Raw genomic sequence first — 19485 nt, forward strand, 5'->3', positions numbered from 1 at the left:
TTAAGAAGGGTAGCAGGGATAATCCTGGAATTTACAGGCCCGTGAGCCTCATGTGGTAGAATGGAAATTATTGGAAAAGGTTCTCAGGGACAAGATATATACACATTTAGAAGCAAAGGTACTTATTAGCGTTAGACAGCATGGATTTGTGCAAGAGAGATCATGCCTCACTAACTTGATTGAGTGTTTTCAGGAGTACAGGTCCACAGATCACTGAAGGTGGCAGTGCAGGTAGATAATATAGTAAACAAGGCCTATGGCATGCTTATCTTCATTGGAAAGGGCATTGAGTATAAAGATAGGCAAGTTATCCTGCAGCTTAATAGAACTTTAACTAGGCCACATTTGGTATATTGTGTGCAGTTCTGGTCACCACACTACTGGAAGGATACGGATGTGTTGGAAAGAGTACAATAAAGGTTTACCAGGATGTTGCCTACTATGAAGGATTTTAGCTATGTAGAAAGGTTGGATAAACTAGGTTTATTTTCACTGGAGCACAGGGGGCAACATGACAGAAGTTTATAAGACTGTGAATGGCATGGATAGAGTGGAGGATGGAGGGCTGAATTACTAAGTGATATATGTTCAAGGTGTGGAGGGAATGTTTAAAAGAGATGTGTGAGGCATAATTTCACATAAAGGGTGTTGAGTGTCTGGAACATGCTGCCAGAGGGGATGGTAGAAGCAGATACATTAGCAGCATTCAAGAAGCACCTTGAATAGATGAATAGGAAGGGAATAGAGGGATACAGATCCTGTAAGTGAAGACAGTTTTGATATGGAACGACAAAATGTGTTGACACAGACTTGGAACGCTGAAAGGTCTATCCTAGTGCTGTATTATTCTCTGTTCATTGCTCCATACAATGGCCTCAATTTTCATGGAGGAAAATATTGACGGTAGATGGTGATTTGTGGTTAGAATTTTTGAATGAGGAGACTGGAAATATGTTTCCCTGTACGTCCAAGTTGAAATCTACTTTGGGAATTGTTTTGCTTGAATTATGGCTTTCCATCTTGATAAAGAAAATCAAGAACACAAGAATCCACTTGAGCATCTGATTATGTTAAAATTGCATTTTATTTAATTAATGTAAATGCCTTTGGAAGTGTTAGTGTTTCTGAAACCTAGTCAGGGCAAGAAATACTAGTTATTATGTTTCTGCAAGTTTAATAATATTCAAATGGCCTACCATTAAGCAGCACTGATGTTTACATATCAGAAAATATTCAAAACTCAGTAGACGAGCAGCCATTTGGCAGATGCATTTTGCTCAATAATGCTAATATTAAGTTGAGAAGTAATGGAAAAAAATCCAAGAAATCGTCAATATTTGCATTCAGCACCTAATCTGCAATATGATAATTAATGACATGTACAGTTTATGAGCCAGGTCTTGGCAACATACATTTCTCTTTTATATCAATCAATGCAATTCAAAAGAACGTCAAACATGACACTTTATTTTGAAGCCAACAAGTTACAATCTTTGAATGCTTTCTGCAAATACAAACACCTTCAAGTAACTTCAGGATCTAAAACGAATAGACTTGGTGGCATAAAGGGAACTGTCTTTAAAAAACATCCCATCTTTGTAACAGAATGATACAATGTGTAATACCCAACAATGCTCCTGTTATGAACCAATGAGTCTTACGATTTATCATGAATAATATTATAGGAACTCTATAATTAAGTAAATTAACTTAGGAGTGCATGCAAACAATTAACATTGATTTGTGACCACTAATTTTGGGAACAAATTTAGGAAATTCTATATATACTATCACAGAACAGAGTTCATTCAAGGATAACCATCTCATTTCTTTCTCTCTCTGCAGAATAACTCAAGAACACTCAAAAATAATTCTCAGAACACAAAGCAATTTAAGGAGGTTCATACTGCCAGGTAGTCTAAGCTAGTATAGTGGAACCTATTTATTTATTATGACAGCAAGACTTGCAAAAATTAATTGTATCATATACCTTACAATATGCAGTATTCTACAGGTTCTGCTTGAAGAAAGAATGTTACACCTGTACAATTGCATTCACCTATGTCCAACTTTAAAACATACACCAGTGGTTTGATCATGCTCACAACCATTACAATTTTAGATAGGACAGTCTGTTAGAAGCATTGGACAATTAACTCACTGCTTATGAAGATCTGCTTACTGAGATAGAAACAGACGAGTGTTGAACAAGGCATTTTTGGGGCAAGATTTATCAGGCCTTGAAAATGGGCATTAAGATTGTGACTAACTGTCCCCATTGCTTCCAATACAGACACCAGATTGCAAACTTGATGTTACCTTAGACTGTAAAGAGTAAAAGCGTGCAGCCCTCTGCTACCTAAACTGCTGAGTGGCCGCATGCCTCAGCTGGGGGCTTAATGTAGAGTGAAGTTGTCCTGACTCGAAGTTAATTGACACTATTTATCATCTTCCTCCACTTCTGAAAGGAAGGGCGGTTGTCGTGCAGTGATAGTAATGCTACCTTTGGGCCAGAAGGCCCAGTTTCAAGTCCCACACATGTATTTTGATGCAGATTTATTTAGAATCATCTACGTGAGCTTGAGCCAAGTTATAGCTGACAATGTTGAGAGGCAAAGAATGGGACAGCATCCACTCTGTGGTAATCTCACATTATTAAATGGAATTCCTGTGAAAACTCATTCATATTCTGAGATTTAATAACTGATCCACGCACTCTAATGGCCTGCCAACAGTGGAATAAATTTTTCTTTAAGAAAAAGGGTGGGTTAGCTCTGGTGGCTGAAAGGCCAGTTTGCAAAGTGATACAGCAGCATTGGCTCAATTCCTGTGCTGTCTGAGGTTTCCATGAAGCGTTCTTCTTCTCAACTTCTTCCCTTGCCAGAGGCATGATGACCCTTAGGTTAAACTAAGATTCACCAGTCTCTTTCTGTTGAGAGAGTGGCCTTCTAGAACTATGGTGACTTTACCTTAGAGCTCCTGTGGCACAGTAGTGGAGTCACTTCACCTCGGGTCTTAATTTGAGTCCCAACTGCCCCATACGTGTTTCATAAGATGCCTGAATTGGTTGATTAAAGCTATCAGTAAACATAGTTAAAAGCAAAGTTTCCTCTGTTTTGCCTTGATCATAGGCCCCATCCTTAATTCCAAAGCACCTCACATTGCACTAGCAGTTTGTTCCCCAGCAGTGTGACTACCTCCCAAACCCATTTCACTCAGGACACTTCTAACTAGCAGAGAGGAGAGGCTTTTATCTCATCGAGTGAGATTCAACATAAATCCAGTCACAGAAGTTAAATTAACCCACTGTGGCATCAGAGAATGGTTAAAAAAAAGTTCTCTTGTGATACAGTGATAGTGTCCCTGCCTCTGGGCTTGATGTCTGGGTTCAGTTCTCATCCATTCCAGAGGTGCACAATAACATTTCTAAATGGGTTCACTAGGGAAATAGCTGCAAGGGAAAGTGCACCCTGGTTGGACTAGCCGTTGATCAAAGATGGAACAAAGGATCTGACCTGAATGTAGAAATGCTAATGGAAAAACAGGGCAGAATGTCCCCTTCCTAGTTCTTAGATGGAACACTGGAGGACTTAGTGCACAAGGTGAACAGGAGAATAAAAGCCCATTACCCACAAGAATCCAGCAAGTCTTTTGGACAAACATTAAAAAAGAAAGACATCCCCCTCATGGGCCAGACTCTTTCTAGCTCTTCACTGGCAGGCTTGGCAGGAATGGGAGAAAATGTGGAAACAAGGGTGTTAGATCAGCAACCTTCGCTACATGAAGGGTGTAGAATTGCCAGTGGTGATGTCACTAGACAAACAATTGAAAACTGCCGGCTGATGCTCTTTGGACAGGATTCAAATCTCATAATGATAGTGAAATTTGAATTCAACAAAAGTGTGGAATCAAAGGTCAGTTTAAAGTTGACCATGTGACCACTGTTCATTGTTGTTTAAAAATAAACATCCAATTTACTAATGTGATAATGGGAACTGTCGATGCTGGAGAATCCAAGGTAACAAAGTGTGGAGCTGGATGAACACAGCAGGCTAAGCAGCATCTCAGGAGCACAAAAGCTGACGTTTCGGGTCTAGATGAAGGGTCTAGGCCCGAAATGTCAGCTTTTGTGCTCCTGAGATGCTGCTTGGCCTGCTGTGTTCATCCAGCTCCACACTTTGTTATCCAATTTACTAATATCCTTTAAGTGAGGAAAGGCGCCATCTTCACCTGGTCTGGCCTACATGTGAATCCAAACTCACCTTACCTGCCGCTGGGTGATTCGGGATTGGCAAAAATTAACCCACTATGGCATCAGAGAATGTTTGGTTAAAATAAAGTTACACATGACAGCCATTTTCTGTGAACAAATATTAAAAAACACATGACCTTGCCAGAGCTTAGTCATCAATAGCAGCACCAAACAGAGCAAGAGAGATCAATGTTAAATGTTGATTAGCCAACATCCAGTGATACAACTCAGATTCTCTTAACGTACATGCAGTCCCTGCTGCGTTAGCATCTGGACAGTTCAGCTGATGTTGCTACACAGCAAGAGTCCATTGTGCAATGAAGGGTTAATGCTGTCATAAGTATAATCCTGACAGACTATTCCTGCTGAGCCATCTCTGATTACTGTAGGATCCAGACAAGGAAACCTGTTTCAGGTTTTGAAAGTATCATGAAAAAAATTCTTGAGGGAGAAGTTTAAAGACCTCACGAGTCATCAAGGTCAGTGAATGCAACATTAAAATGTCAATTGAACCGCTAACATCACACATTCCTGAATTCATTGTTCTTCTCTGCACACTTTTGTTGCACAGTCCCTAAGTTCTGGCTAAGGCCATTCCCAAAATACAAAGAAGTATGTGCACAAAAACTAAAAATGGACATGAATATTTCAAAAAAAGTAGAAACACAACTTTGAGAGTAACCTATACAAACTGACAGCAGAATGTATAGTGGCTTTAAAAATGTTGCTTGGCATCTTTCAATTATCTGTTCTGTTTATTACAAAGCATTACATCAAAAAATATTAAAATAAATTTGTTTACAGTTAGGTATATGGGACAGGACACTATGAACAATAATGCACTAATTAGAAATAATTATCATAAGATATTCATATTGAATAAACAATCAGCAAGACTTTTAATGCAATTATTTATGAGTTAAATTATAATTTAAATATATAAATAGACATCAACCTCACATTCGTTTTTATTAAAGTTACCAAAAAGAAAAGACAAATTAGAGCGTTCATTTTCGTGGACATCTCAGTAGTCTGTCATAAGAGATAACAAAGTGTGGAGCTGGATGAACACAGCAGACCAAGCAGCATCTTAGGAGCACAAAAGCTGATGTTTAGGGCCCAGACCCTTTATCAGATTTTTGTGTTCATCCAGCTTCACACTTTGTTATCTCGGATTCTCCAGCGTCTGCAGTTCCCATTATCTCAGTAGTCTGTCAGTTTACTATTGTTGTGATTTTTTTTATTCATTCATGGGATAAGGGTGTTGCTGGCTAGGTAGCATTCATTGCCCATCCCTAATTGCCCAGAGATCGACAGAGCAATGACCCAGTTAGAGTTGTCTAAGCAAAGCTGCGTTGCCTTTTTTTGCTTCGCCTTGAACTATTGTTTTAGGAACCCAGGAGATGGGTAGATTTTTAAAACTATATCTACAGAAACTGTTGGTCAGTTGTCTCATCAATAGTTGCATGCCCTATCGACAAGAACATTTTTAGGTAGTGTGTGTGTTTTGTGTGGTCCTTAGAAATCGTCAAGGAATTCAGCTAAAAGCACAAACAGATCTATTTATTCAACCATGAAAGTAAACATAATCTATTTCACATAAAATTGCTTCCAAAGCAAATGCAAGAATTACTAAAACTGATATTGGAATTTTAAGTTATATCTGATATTATATGTGAAACACTATTAAGGATATTTATTATTTATACCAACTAAGCAAAGATACAGATTTTTTTGTACTTTTCACCAAATTAGAGTCTAAGACAAAGAAAATAACTCTAGATTAGATCAGATTCCCTACAGTGTGGAACCAGACCCTTTGGCCCAACAAGTCCACACCACCCCTTGGAGCATCCCACCCACACCCATCCCCCTACAACCCACACACCTCTGAACACTACGGGCAATTTAGCATAGCCGATCCACCTAACCTGCACATCTTTGGACTGTGGGAAGAAACCGGAGCACCTGGAGGAAATCCATGCAGACACAGGGAGAGCGTGCAAACTCCACATGGGCAGTTACCCGAGGCTGGAATCGAGCCCGGGTCCCTGGCGCTGTGAGGCTGTAGTGCTTACCACTGAGCCACCGTGCCGCCCAATCTCTCTCAATCTTCATATTTGATCAACAAATAACTACATGTAAAAATATATTTTGCTGCCTTATCTTCCCATGTTTGATCACAGGCCTTCTCACGAAGCTAATTGGTACTTGAAGAGATAGTAAAATTGGATGAAGGTGGATGGTAATATTCATGTTTCAGTCTTTGTCCTTTTTAATCAACTGGAACCTGATTTTGATTCAGGTCAGTAATTGAGTGCATAGGTTGCCAGAAAGAACGATAGCAACATGGCTGCAGTTGGTTCAATGGAGGGAAGCCAGTGGTGGCTGTAAATCCATGAGCTTTCTCTCGGTGGCAGCTGGGAAGGTGTTGTAGTAACTTAGCTTGGTGAACAGTCAGATGTCCTATGTAACAGACTGGAATAATTCAATGCTGAAGAAATTAAGGATGATGGTGCGTTTAATAGCCATGAATGAAGCATTTACCTGCCTGCTGGTTTAATAGGCAGAAGGTCATGTCATATATGGTTGAAGAAGTTCGCAGTATTTGCTTGGAAAAGGAAACTCTGTTGTAGAGTGGTCTCTCCGGAAAGCAGACAAGAGTGGGGATAGAAAAATGGCTTGGGTGGTGGGGTCGGATTGCAGATGGCGGAAGTGTCGGAGGATGATGCGTTGTATCCGGAGGTTGGTGGGGTGGTATGTGAGAATGAGGGGGATCCTCTGGGGGCGGTTGTGGCGGGGGCAGGATGTGAGGGATGTGTTGCGGGAAATGCGGGAGACGCGTTCAAGGGCGTTCTCAACCACTGGTGGGGGGAAAGTTGCGGTCTTTAAAGAACGTGAACATCTGGGATGTGCAGGAGTGGAATGCCTCATCCTGGGAGCAGATGCGGCAGAGGCGGAGGAATTGCGAATGGGGATGGAATTTTTGCAGGAAGGTGGGTGGGAGGAGGGGTATTCTAGGTATTCGCTTGATATTCTCCGCCACTCCCTTGTCCGCCCCACACTCCCCTCCAACCCCACCACACCCGGCACCTTCCCCTGCAACTGCAGGAAGTGCTACACTTGCCCCCACACCTCCTCCCTCACCCCTATCACAGGCCCCAAGATGACCTTCCATATTAAGCAGATGTTCACCTGCACATCTGCCAATGTGGTATATTGTATCCATTGTACCCGGTGTGTCTTCCTCTACATTGGGTAAACCAAGCGGAGGCTTGGGGCCCGCTTTGCAGAACACCTCTGCCCTTTCCCCATCCCCCTCTCTGATGAAGGGTCTAGGCCCGAAACGTCAGCTTTTGTGCTCCTGAGATGCTGCTTGGCCTGCTGTGTTCATCCAGCTCCACACTTTGGTATCAGAGAATAAATATAGCAAGGTTTTGCTCAAACTATCCGAGGTATTACTCAAGTCGCAGCTGGAATACTATTGAACAGGTTTCGGTCTAATATCTAGGGAAAGGCATACTGACATTTCAGGCAGCCTAGAGAATACTTACTCTGTTGATACTGGAATGGGGAGGGTGGTATATGTTATATGAGGGGATGTTCAATAAATAGGACCTTAAACTATTGGAATTTTGTAGAGTAAGAGGCTACCTTATTGAACCACACAAGTTTCTTAGGAGACATGACAGGGTAGATGCAGAAAGATTGTTTCCCCTTATGGGAGAATCTATGATAGAGACAAGGTAGAATTTCTTAGAGGGTAATGAATATGTGGAATTTTTTGCTGCAGAAAGCTGTTGAGGTTAGTTGATTTGGTATATTCAAGGTTGAAATAGGTAGATTTTTAAAGGAATCAAGGGTTATGAGAAAAGTCAGGAAAATGGAGTTAAGGATTATCAGTTCAGCCATGATTTATTGAATGATGGAGCAGCATTGATGGGCTGAATGACCTATTGCAGTTCCTATGTTTTACAGTCTTAAGGTAAAGCTCTTGGGCAGTCTGAGTAGTTATCAAGATCTGAGACAGCAAGAAGAAAAAGGAAAGAAGACATGCCAGTCATCATGTCTGGCTTGATGCTGGTGCTTGCTACTTGTCACAATTGCCTATTTTTGCCCACGTGATTAGTGTGTATGTGTTTCATCTTAAATCATGATCCATCTCAACATACCAAATGTATTGGTTATACTCAACTCTGATTGATTAACTAGCTAATTGATAATATCAATGAATTGTATGTAAGTAAAATGGTAATACATTATTAAGTTTAAAAACTGACAAAATTGAGAATGACACCAGGAAAGGCAGCAGTCAGGTTCATTGGTATTTTACTGGGATGGCTGTTGGATACAGTCAGAAGAAGGAGGCACATGTTTTTTTCTCAGAAATCCAAGAAGAATAGTGTTTTTCTTACTACGAAGGAATAGTTAGAAATAACTAAGCAGCTGAGCAACAGGAATGTTATGTCAAATTACTACATGTAATGCAGGAAGCAGTTTAATGGCCAGCTCGGTTAGAAGAAGAAAGCACATTTTGCTGATTTAACTTAATTCAACATTTTAAGTACCACCCTTCCAACTACTACCCTTTCACTTTGCCAAACTAAGAGTTTCCTCCACATTGCTTATTATATCCATTCATCTCAGCAGCAAGCAGCTTTCACTTTCTGTACAGTTCTACATCTCCCCACTAATCCAACTACTATTGCTAATTATCGTCATCCTTGAGCAATGTGATTCTTCTGGCTCATAGAAACCCTCATTACATGACTTGTTTCAATAGGTAATTACATTTCCTTCATTCAGTCATGTATCTGATTGCGTAACCGAAGTAGAAGAAAGTGCAAAACACAGGGATAGAGAGAGGATTGGATTTGACCTACCACAAATTGTATGATTTACAGATACAGCAGAGGTATAAATGTCACATTTATGTCACTCTCAGTAAGAAGTGAAGAGACAGGGAGCTTATATTTAGACAGCGGCAGAAATACAAATATCACTTTTTTAAAAAATACTGACTTACAGTAGTCAATGACGCAACAATGAGAAGACCGGTTGTTGTGATTTTAAAGGTGGTGACTTAATTGCAGCTAAATAGTACCACTTTTGTTTGTCTCTTAGAACTGCCACATATACAATAGTTCTCACAGGACAGAGGAACTTTACTCTTCTCTACATTTTCCAAATATATTGTGATGATTTTATGTTGAAAATGTAAGAGTAATTTCCTACATCCTTTGGTAAGTGTTCTGGAGAAGAATATTGGACTTAAAATATTTATTTTCTCTTTCACTTTCTATGGATTTTCCAGAACTCCTGAGTTCTTCCAACAATTTCTGTTGATAATTCAGATTTTCAGAATCTGCTGCAGTTTGCAATTGACCAAATTTATGTTGGTTAACTGCAATAATTATGAATTTCATAAGCCACAGTTATCATTGTTTGTGCAGACAAGTTACATCATTTTTTCTGTCTTTAGAAATTTCTTGATTTCTATGAATTGTTCTTCCACTGGCAATGTGGCAACTTCCTGTACATTGACCTCTTTCCCAATGCTTCTCCTTTACCATCTATTTCCAAGTATGGCATTGGTGTTCTGTATGATCATTAACCAAAGTGCTTAAATTTTCCATGGGTGCATTTTTGCTGATTCAGGGATTGAAATTTTGATTTTGGGCAATAGTATGATACATCTGAAATCTACTCTGGTTTCCATTGTGCAACTCTCGTGATTTTAATTTCTGTTGCCTTCACTGGAAATGGAATTTGGTCAATATGTATCGTCAATGTTTGACTTATTGCCTAAAATCATAATTGCAAAATTTTGAGAATCAAGAAAACGTCAGTTATTTAGCATGATCACATCTTTAAATACTAGTTATTGCAAATTCATTTGAAACAAATTGAAAATTAACTGTTTATGTCACTGACTAACCTGGCAAGATGTAAAAAATGTAAAAAATGACGAAACTTAATTTAGTTCAGAGAAAGGTAAGAACAATTATTTAAACATAACAAGTACAAAAGATATACACCAAGTTGGACATTGAAGGAATATTTCCCTTGTGAAAGAGCCGAGCACTAGAGCACATAGTTTGAAACTAAAATAGATAATTGACAAGTGAGTAGGCAGGGAATAACTAAAACTGCACACTGGGCAGACAGTGCGAATTAATAAAACAAACTTGGAACAATTGCAAATGCTATAAATCAGGAACAAAAACAGAAGTTTCTGGAAAAGTTCAGCAGGTCTGGCAGCATCTGTAAAGAAACATCAGGGTTAATGTTTCGGGTCCGGTGACCCTTTCGAAGAAGGTTCTGAGAAAGGGTCACCGGGCCCAAAATGTTAACTCTGATTTTTCTTCACAGATGCTGCCAAGTCTGCTGAACTTTTCCAGCAACTTCTGTTTTTGTTCCTGATTTACAGCATCCACAGTTCTTTCAGTTTTGTTTTATTAATTCACACTATCTGCCCAGTCTGCAGTTTTACTTTTTCCCTGCCTACTCACTTGTCAGTTATCTATTTTAGTTTCAAACTATGTGCTCTAGTTCAGGGCTCTCTCATAAGGGAAATAGTCCTTCAGTATCTAACTTGTCATACTCCCTTTGCACTTGATATGTTTAAATAAGTAATTTCTTGCAACTTGTGAATGTGAATCGATAATCCAGATGTGCATATTTGGATTACTAATAAAGTTTTCTTGGGAGTGTAAGCAGTAAAAATCATATAATTCATTATTGTTAATTTTCATTTAAGCCATTTATTTATATACACACTAAAGTGTTGAGATCCCCAGCACCAATCCCTGTAGCACTTCACTCATTGTATCCTACCAATGTGAAGAAGTCCCATTCATGCCAACTGTCGACTTCCTGTTAGCCTACCAATCTTCAGTGCTTGCCAATATGCTACACTTGCTTTTATTTTCCACAATAACATTTGACGTGGAACTCTATCAAGTTCCTTCTGGAGATCTAAGTCGAATATATCCCCTGGTTTCCCATTATTTAGAGCACATGTAACCTCTGCAAACAGCAGCACTAGTTTGGTCAAACGTCAGTTCACTTTTAGAAAATCATGTTTTCCCTGCCTGATTTCATTGAATTTATCAAATTGACCCAATCTTTAATAATCAATTCAAACATTCTCCCAATGAAAGATGTTACGATAATTAGCCTATTTTCTGTTGCCCTCACTTTTTGCATAAATGAGTTACATTTTCAATCTTCCAAACAAATTAAACAATTCACCAACTATCCCACCAGACTCTTCTGTTAAGACCTTGAATAAAGTCCATTAGTACATTGGCATTTGTCAGCCTGCAATTTCTATAATTTACTCAGTACATTGATTTCGTAATTGTGATTTTCATCATTATTCACTATTTATAGGATGTTACATGTATCTACAGTGAGGACTGATACAAAATGCCCATTCAATTCTTCTATTATTTCCCTATGTTCCATTATCATATCTCCATTCTAATTTATTATTTAACAATGCTCACTTTGTTAACTCTTCTTTTTCAAATATTTATATAAAATCTGTTTATTTGTTCTTATATTTCTGGGTAGCTTTCTCTTGTACTCTAATTTCGCCCACCTTAGCTTTTTGGTCATTCTTTACTTTTTTATATATATTCTGTCCAATCTTCTCACAAAATACCTGTTCTTGCACAACTATCCACTTTTCTTTGAGTTTGATACCATCAGTTTGATACCATTCTCATTAATCATGGATTGTGGGAGCTTCACTTGGAATCCTTCTTTCCCCATGGAATGTCTTGGCTTATCTGTATATTCTGAATTCTATCCAAAAATGTAGCCACTGCATCTCTATTGTCCTATCCTTTAAACTAATTTCACACACACTTTCACTTTGCTTTCACATCCTCATAATTGCTCTTATTCAAATATTAGAAAATAGTCTTGGTCTTTTATTTTAATTAATCATGGGTGCTGCTGACAGGTCAGCATTTATTGCCCATCCCTAATTGCCCTTGAGAAGGTGGCAGTGAGCTATCTTCTTAACTGCTGCAGTCCATGTGCAATGTGATGCCCTTAGAGAAGGAATATCAGGATTTAGACCCAATGATAGTGAAGGAACGACAATGTGTTTCCAAGTCAGGGTGGAGACTGACTTGGAGTGGAGTTGCAGATGGTGTTCCCCTGTCCTTCTAGATAGAAGTGATGATGTGTTTGGAAATTACTTATTATGGATCTTTGGTGAATTTTGGCAGTACCTCCGATAGATAGCATGCACTACTGCTACTGTTCTTCAGTAGTGGAGGGAGTGGAAATTTGTGAATGTGATGCCAATCAAGCGGGCTTCTTCATCTTGGATGGTGTCAAACTTCTTGAGTGTTGTCCGAGCTGCACCCATCCGGGTGAATGGGGAGCATTCCATCATACTCCTGTCTTGTGCTTTGTAGCGTTTGAATTTTTTTAAAATTCTAGTCATATTATTTGGTTTGCTTTTAAATCTGTTTATGCTATCTCTTGCTGTTATGGTCTCGTTATTATTTCCCATATCAATACCTTCCCCTTTGTTCTTTTTGGTCTCTTTGATTTACCACATCTGCCCGAATTTGATCCCTCACTCCCACCATTTAATTTGAGATCTTCCTGGTAGAGGAAAAGCATATGATTTTGACTGATGTGTGCAATTTCCAATAATAACCTTATTCTTTTATCTATTCCTTAAATGATAAGCTGCTAGATATGTTCGGTTTTCTCTATATGCTTAGCTACTGTACAGAAATACAGTGTCTTTATGTTTTGTCCTTTATTTTCAAATACATATTGTTTGCAAAGCTAAGAATGCTACAGGCTCATTGTTGCACCAGCAATAGCAATCAACAGAAGGAGTGAACAATGCCAGAGGCTTCTTTTTGATTTTAGGAAATGTTTGATAAGATTAGTATGAATGAAAGCTTAATGAAGTTTTTGAATTCCTAAATAATGGTTGCTTTTGGTATGTATAGCAAGAGGAAAGTAAAATTATACTTGCATAAAAGACTGTGATTGCTTCCACTGCAGCTGTAAATTTATTTTTTGACAAGGTGAATCCAAATATAATTAAGATCAACGAGGATTTGGGGGAAAAGTAAATCTCTTCCATGGCTACATTAATCCCTGACACAACATTTGTGGATGCTGGGGATTGATTATCTCTGTTTGTCCAGGACATTGCTGGAGGAATTCTTTGCGATGGTTGGCAGATATCCATATCTTCAGCTGGTTCTCCATAAACTCAAACATAGATGTTTTCCACTAGAATTACATTGTGTAAAGTTTTCAATTTTGGCTTCTTTGGATGAATCAATGCAAAATAATTTTCACAATAATTGCTTCCTGCAGAACCTTCCTATTGCCATAATAGCATTTTCAATATACTTGTCATAACATCGCTATTTTCACATCCAATACTTTCCATCCAACAATCTTGATAATATTTCTCTGTGTAATGATCTGTATAAAGTTGAGTAGAGCTAAGTCGTGATTAGATATGGTCTTCCTAGCAAAGCCAAACAAAATCAATAAAGAAGGCATTCTGTAGGAAGGATGATGTTAAACTTGAAAAAGGGCAGAAAATACTTACAAGGATATTGCCGGGTTTGAGGTATGGGGAGATGCAAAATAGGCTGGGGTTCTTTTCTCTGGAGTGTCAGAGGCTCTGGGTGACTTTTTTTATTCATTCATGGGACATGGGAGTTACTGGCTAGGCAGTATTTATTGCCCATCCCTAATTGCCCAGAGGTCAGTTAAGAGTCATCCTAGTTGATGTGGGTCTGGAGTCACATGTAGGCCAGACCATCTAAGAATGGCAGTTTCCTTCCCTCAAGGGCATTTGTGAACCAGATGGGTTTTCCCCTGACAATTGGCAATGGATTCACGGTCATCATTAGATTATTAATTCCAGATATTTATTGAATTCAAATTCTACCGTCTGCTGTGGCGGAATTCAAACCCAGGTCTCCAGTACATTGCCTGTGTTTCTGGATTAACTGTCCAGTGATAATACCACTAGGTCACCATCTCCCACTTTATAGGATCATAAGGAGCATTGACAGGGTGAATAGCCAAGGTCCTTTTCCCGGGTGGGGTAGAATCATAGAATCATAGAATTATTATGGTGTGGAAGCAGACCATTTGGCCCATCGAGTCCACATGAACCATCAAAGAACATTTCATGCAGAACCGCACTTCCACCCTCTCCCTGTACACTTGCATTTCCCATGGCTAATCCACCTAGCCTGCACATCCCTAGACACAATAGGCAATTTAGCATGGTCAGTCCACACAACCCACACATCTTTGGATTGCAGGAGGAAATTCACACAGACATGGGGAGAATATGCAAACTTCACATGAACAGTCGCCCGGGGGTGGAATTGAACTTGGGTTCTTGGCACTGAGAGTTAGCAGTGTTAACTGCTGAGCCACTGTATTGTCCTTAGAAATCAGAGCTCATTTTGAATTTCAACTTGGGGCCTCTTGGATGACTACAATGTAAAAATCACTAAGCTAAAATAATACCCCTAGACCAATTAGCCATTGCTGTGAAAGTGTAGTCCAAAACCAGAAGGCATACGTTTAAGGTGAGAGGAGAAAGATTTTAAAAGAACCTGAGAGGTAACTTTTTCATGCTGATGGTCGTTTTTGTATGGAACAACGTGCCAGATGAAGTGGAGGAAGTGAGTACAATTACAACATTTAAAAGGCAGTTGGTGGGTAGATGAATGGGAAGGGTTTAGAGGGGTTTGTGTCAAATGCTAGCAAATGGGTCTAGGTCAGATTGGGATGTCTGGTTGGCACAGATGAGTTGGATTAAAGTGTCTGTTTCCGTAATGTATGAATTTTTGACTCTTTGTCTATCATTACTTTGGTGGCCAGTCTAGTAGAAAAATTTTAATTTTGACCAGAATCCAGATGTGCTAGGCCTTGGAATTCCTATATGAAATTATGCAGACACATCCTTCACCCATCCTAATAAAATCATCAACATAATGGAGGAGCACAGCACTAGAGATTCCCTAAGTCAGGATATTGCGCACCTTATCTCTTGGTTAGGTTTCATACAGCGTTAACAGATAAATACCTGACCTCACCAGACAAACCTCATGAGATCTGATGGAAATGAAGTGCACATGAAGGGAGCTTCTTCTGCATTCTGGAATACTATCATGCTTCAGAGGGATCCTCAGTAGAGTCTGCATATAGCATTCAGGCAGGGCTGGGTAGCAACATCATCAAGAAAATTGAAGTGGTGAACCCACAAATCAATTTTGAAGTCAGTGAACAGACATTTGGAATAGGATTTGTGAAACGTTACAGTTGCTTGAGTATCATGCTAAAATTAACAATAAGCTAAATTACTCATTCCGACATCACTGAAAAACAGGGTGCTGGAGATCTGATATAGGAAAACAAAATATCAGGAAAGCTGCACATGTCCGTACAGAAGGAAACAGACATAACCTTTCAGAATGTTGGCCTTTCATCATGACTGAAAAAAAAAGAGGCAGGGATAGAAGTATTACAGCATAGGGGACAGGATTTTGGGGTGGGGGTGGGTTGTTGGTGATGCATAAAACATGTTGCATCTCTAAATTTATCTGATTCTCATGAACGGTAAACAACCAAAAATCTTGAACTCTCTTTCTGTCTCCACGAGTGCTGCCATATCTGTTATTTTGAACTTATTTTTAATTTAAAGATGTGTCCTCAGATAATATATCATATCAATGTCTCGCTTTGTTTTTCCTAATAATATTTTTAGTTTCATTCTAGACCACACACCATGTTCTCTGACAGAAGACAATATTGATACAGGGAATGATGTGATGTTATATTGAGCAGCATTTCTGCATGTTGTGAAGCCTAAATAACCCTTTAAATACCTGCCTCTGCCTGATATTGGCATCTTAACTATGATCTGTGTCATGCTTTAGGTAAATTCAGCCCATGCTATTGTCATTGAACATTGTTTTGCAACCCATTGTTATATTTCCTGACATTACAAAACATTTAGCAGTTAGAACTGTCACCAAATGTTTTACAGTATGAATACTTATAATTGCAAATGCTTTCTGAGTGACTGTTGCTTACAAATTTGTATGGACACATCAGCTGTGAATCAGTTGGTAACACTGTCAGATCGGAATCACAAGGTTTCATGACTTGAACACGGAAATTTAGTTTCATGATCTATTGACTTGTCTCAAGTCACTGAAGTATAGACAATGCTGCACTGTTTATGGTAAGGATTTAGGACAAAATGATACATTTTTGAAGAAGAGCAGGAGTGTTATCTAGAGGATCTCAACCAATTTTTATTCCACAATCTGCCCCATAGAAACAAATTAGCTGGTTGTAATCACTTAAAGGAAATTGCTGAATTTCCTATGTTACAACAATGACTATGTTTCAAAAATATTTGATTGGCTGTAAATTGTGCTTAGAAGTTGAATAGTTATGAACAATACCAAATAAATGTAAACCTTCCTTTCTTCCATTCTCATGTATCCATCAGAAATATTTTCCATTAATTCTTCACTGTTAAATCAAACACTGTTCTGAAATAATCAGTATAATTTACTTCATTTACAGTGGAGATAGTCTGCCGTAATTCTTATTCTATTTGCTCTATTGTGACATAAGACCAAATTGACTGCAATCATTTTATTAACATTTGTTGTTCGGTTGGTGGGGTGTGGGGGCTCATGGTGAGCTAAATGAATGTGAACTATTATCTTGTTTGAGCTTCTCCAGTATTTTGCTTAGAAAAGCTTAATCTATACAGAGAAATATTAATGACCAATATTACTTAAAGATGTACACAATGTAGAAATGACTATAATTGTACTTTTGCCTGCAATTCAATCCATATAAAATGCAGCCGAATGTAAAATTGGTAGAGTAAGCAAAATGTAAATGCACCATATGATGCATTAAGTATTTCTAATAAATTATCTCCAATATAAAGTAGCCTGAAATGTTTGCTTCTTAGAGTAGCCTGAGAATCAGGTGGAAAATGTCTTGAGGACTGGCTGTGCCATCCCTTGTCAGTCCTGGAATTTCCATAATTTATACATTTGCTTTTACATACTGGAGAAAATAGTCTGATGGATTTCTGACCTGTAGTTACATTATGGTGGCGGAATACAGGTTTAAAGAGCTGCATAGTACATGCAAAGCATTTGTCAATATTTCAATAATATGCTTGTGGCATCTCAGCCACTGAGAGAAAAAAAATTACACACTTGTGAGTTTGCTAAAGAAGGATATGTTGTTGAATGGGCTCAGTTGCACATGGTTAGTTCAAAACTTATCTGATTTAGTATGTCCAGAGCCCTAGAATGCAGGATGTTTGTTTTTTAAAAAAACTTTCATGGGACATGGCAGTTCTGGCAGTGGCTAGCATTTGTTGTCAATCCCCAAAATTTCTCAAATGGGGTAACTTGCTTGGCCATTTCAGAGAGCAATTACAAATTAAACACATTACTGTGGATCTTGAATCAAATTCAGGACAGTCTAGGTAAAAGTGACCATTTTCCGTTCCAAAAGGACATTAGTGAACCAGACTGGTTTATACATCATTAAGTTTCAGCTTCAGGGCACCAATATTGAGACGAGCTTTCAATTTCAGGTTTATTGAATTCAAATTCAACAAGTTTCTACAATAGAAGTTGGACCCATGTTCCCAGAATATTATTCTGGACCTGTGGAATATTTGTTCAATGACCTTACTATGTTGCCATCATCTCCCTTCTATTGAACTGGTTTACACAGCTGGGGCAGAATTTAATCCAGCCTGTCACAGCAGGAAGGAAGGTTGAGAACACTAAACTGTGAGGGAGGCTACACATCAGTCTGCTGAAAGCAGGAAATCTCCACAACTAATTTAGAGGCTGGGTGAATGGCGTTAATGCATGGAACTCACCCACTTGGTCTGAGAAGATAATGAGTTTTTGGTAGCTTTTAAGGGGTTCTGCCTGAGGTGGTGTGGTTTTGGATTTGACCTACATTAGAGTAAATTTCACTATTATGTTTGGGACCGGGCTGAATAGTTTGGAGGTAGACAAACAGGAGGCTGGAAGAACACAGTAAGCCAGGCAGCATCTGGAGGAAAGGAGCAGTCAACATTTTGGGTACTACCCTTCTTCAGTTTTTTTGTCTGTATATAGCTTGGAGCTCTAAAGAGCTAAACAAAAAAATGGGAAGTGGAGGTGGCCCTTCAGTACGATCCCTTGGAATTGAGGAATGACATCACACGATTAGATGATACTTCAGATGACTATGGAACCTATTTTTTCACAGTGTGGAGTCATTGTTGCAAGTGAAAATAGAATACATAGCTTTGGATTGGCTTCCTTCTCCTTCTTCTCACACTGCTGTTCTACCTAACCGTTTAAGTTAATCAGCCTTGACGTGGTTGAGCTTTGATGGAACAGAAGGTGTTATGTCCAAACAGACAATGGCTCTCTTTTCCCAATCAGTCTGGGTCAATGCCTCAGTGTTTCAATGTGACTTTCAGAATATCCTTGTATCTTTCCTCATGGCTGCCCTTTGAACATTGGTCAATGGAGAGCTTGGAGAAGAGAATTTGCTGAGGAAGACAGTTTTTGGACATGGAGGATGTATTGTGTCATCTACCAGAGTTGATTCTTCAGAAACAGGCCTTCGATGCAGGTAGATGCAGTTTAAGGTACTCCCTGATGTGGATGGGCAAAGTACACGTAGCAGACATGAATAGCTTCTTTTCTGCTGTTATTCGACTGATGAATGGATTCTCTAACTGCAAATAATGTTGATCTTGTTAATGATGATCTTGTTTTGTGCACCTCCTGTGCAGTGTAACCAGTATGCCTCACACTGTCTAAGCACTCCATGATCTGTATGTCCCTGTTTACTATAATCTGCTTGTACTGCTCATAAACAAAGTTTTTCACCGTACCCAGGCACATGTAGCTACAATAAATCAAATCATCAAATTAATCATCCAGTGTAGAAGTCGAAGTAATCCACTTATTTCCTCAAACCTGCTTCACTATTCAATAAGATCATGGCTTATCTGGTTATTTGACATTTGTGCATCCTTTCACCCAAATCTTATCAAGAACATTGATCTCAAAGCTATTCAAAGACTTTGCTTCCACACCTTTTGAGAAAGAGAGTTGCAAAGACTCATACCCTTGATGAGAAAATCATTTCACTTCACATCTGTC

Source organism: Stegostoma tigrinum, chromosome 3 (assembly GCF_030684315.1).
Source record: "Stegostoma tigrinum isolate sSteTig4 chromosome 3, sSteTig4.hap1, whole genome shotgun sequence".
Taxonomy (NCBI): Eukaryota; Metazoa; Chordata; class Chondrichthyes; order Orectolobiformes; family Stegostomatidae; genus Stegostoma; species Stegostoma tigrinum.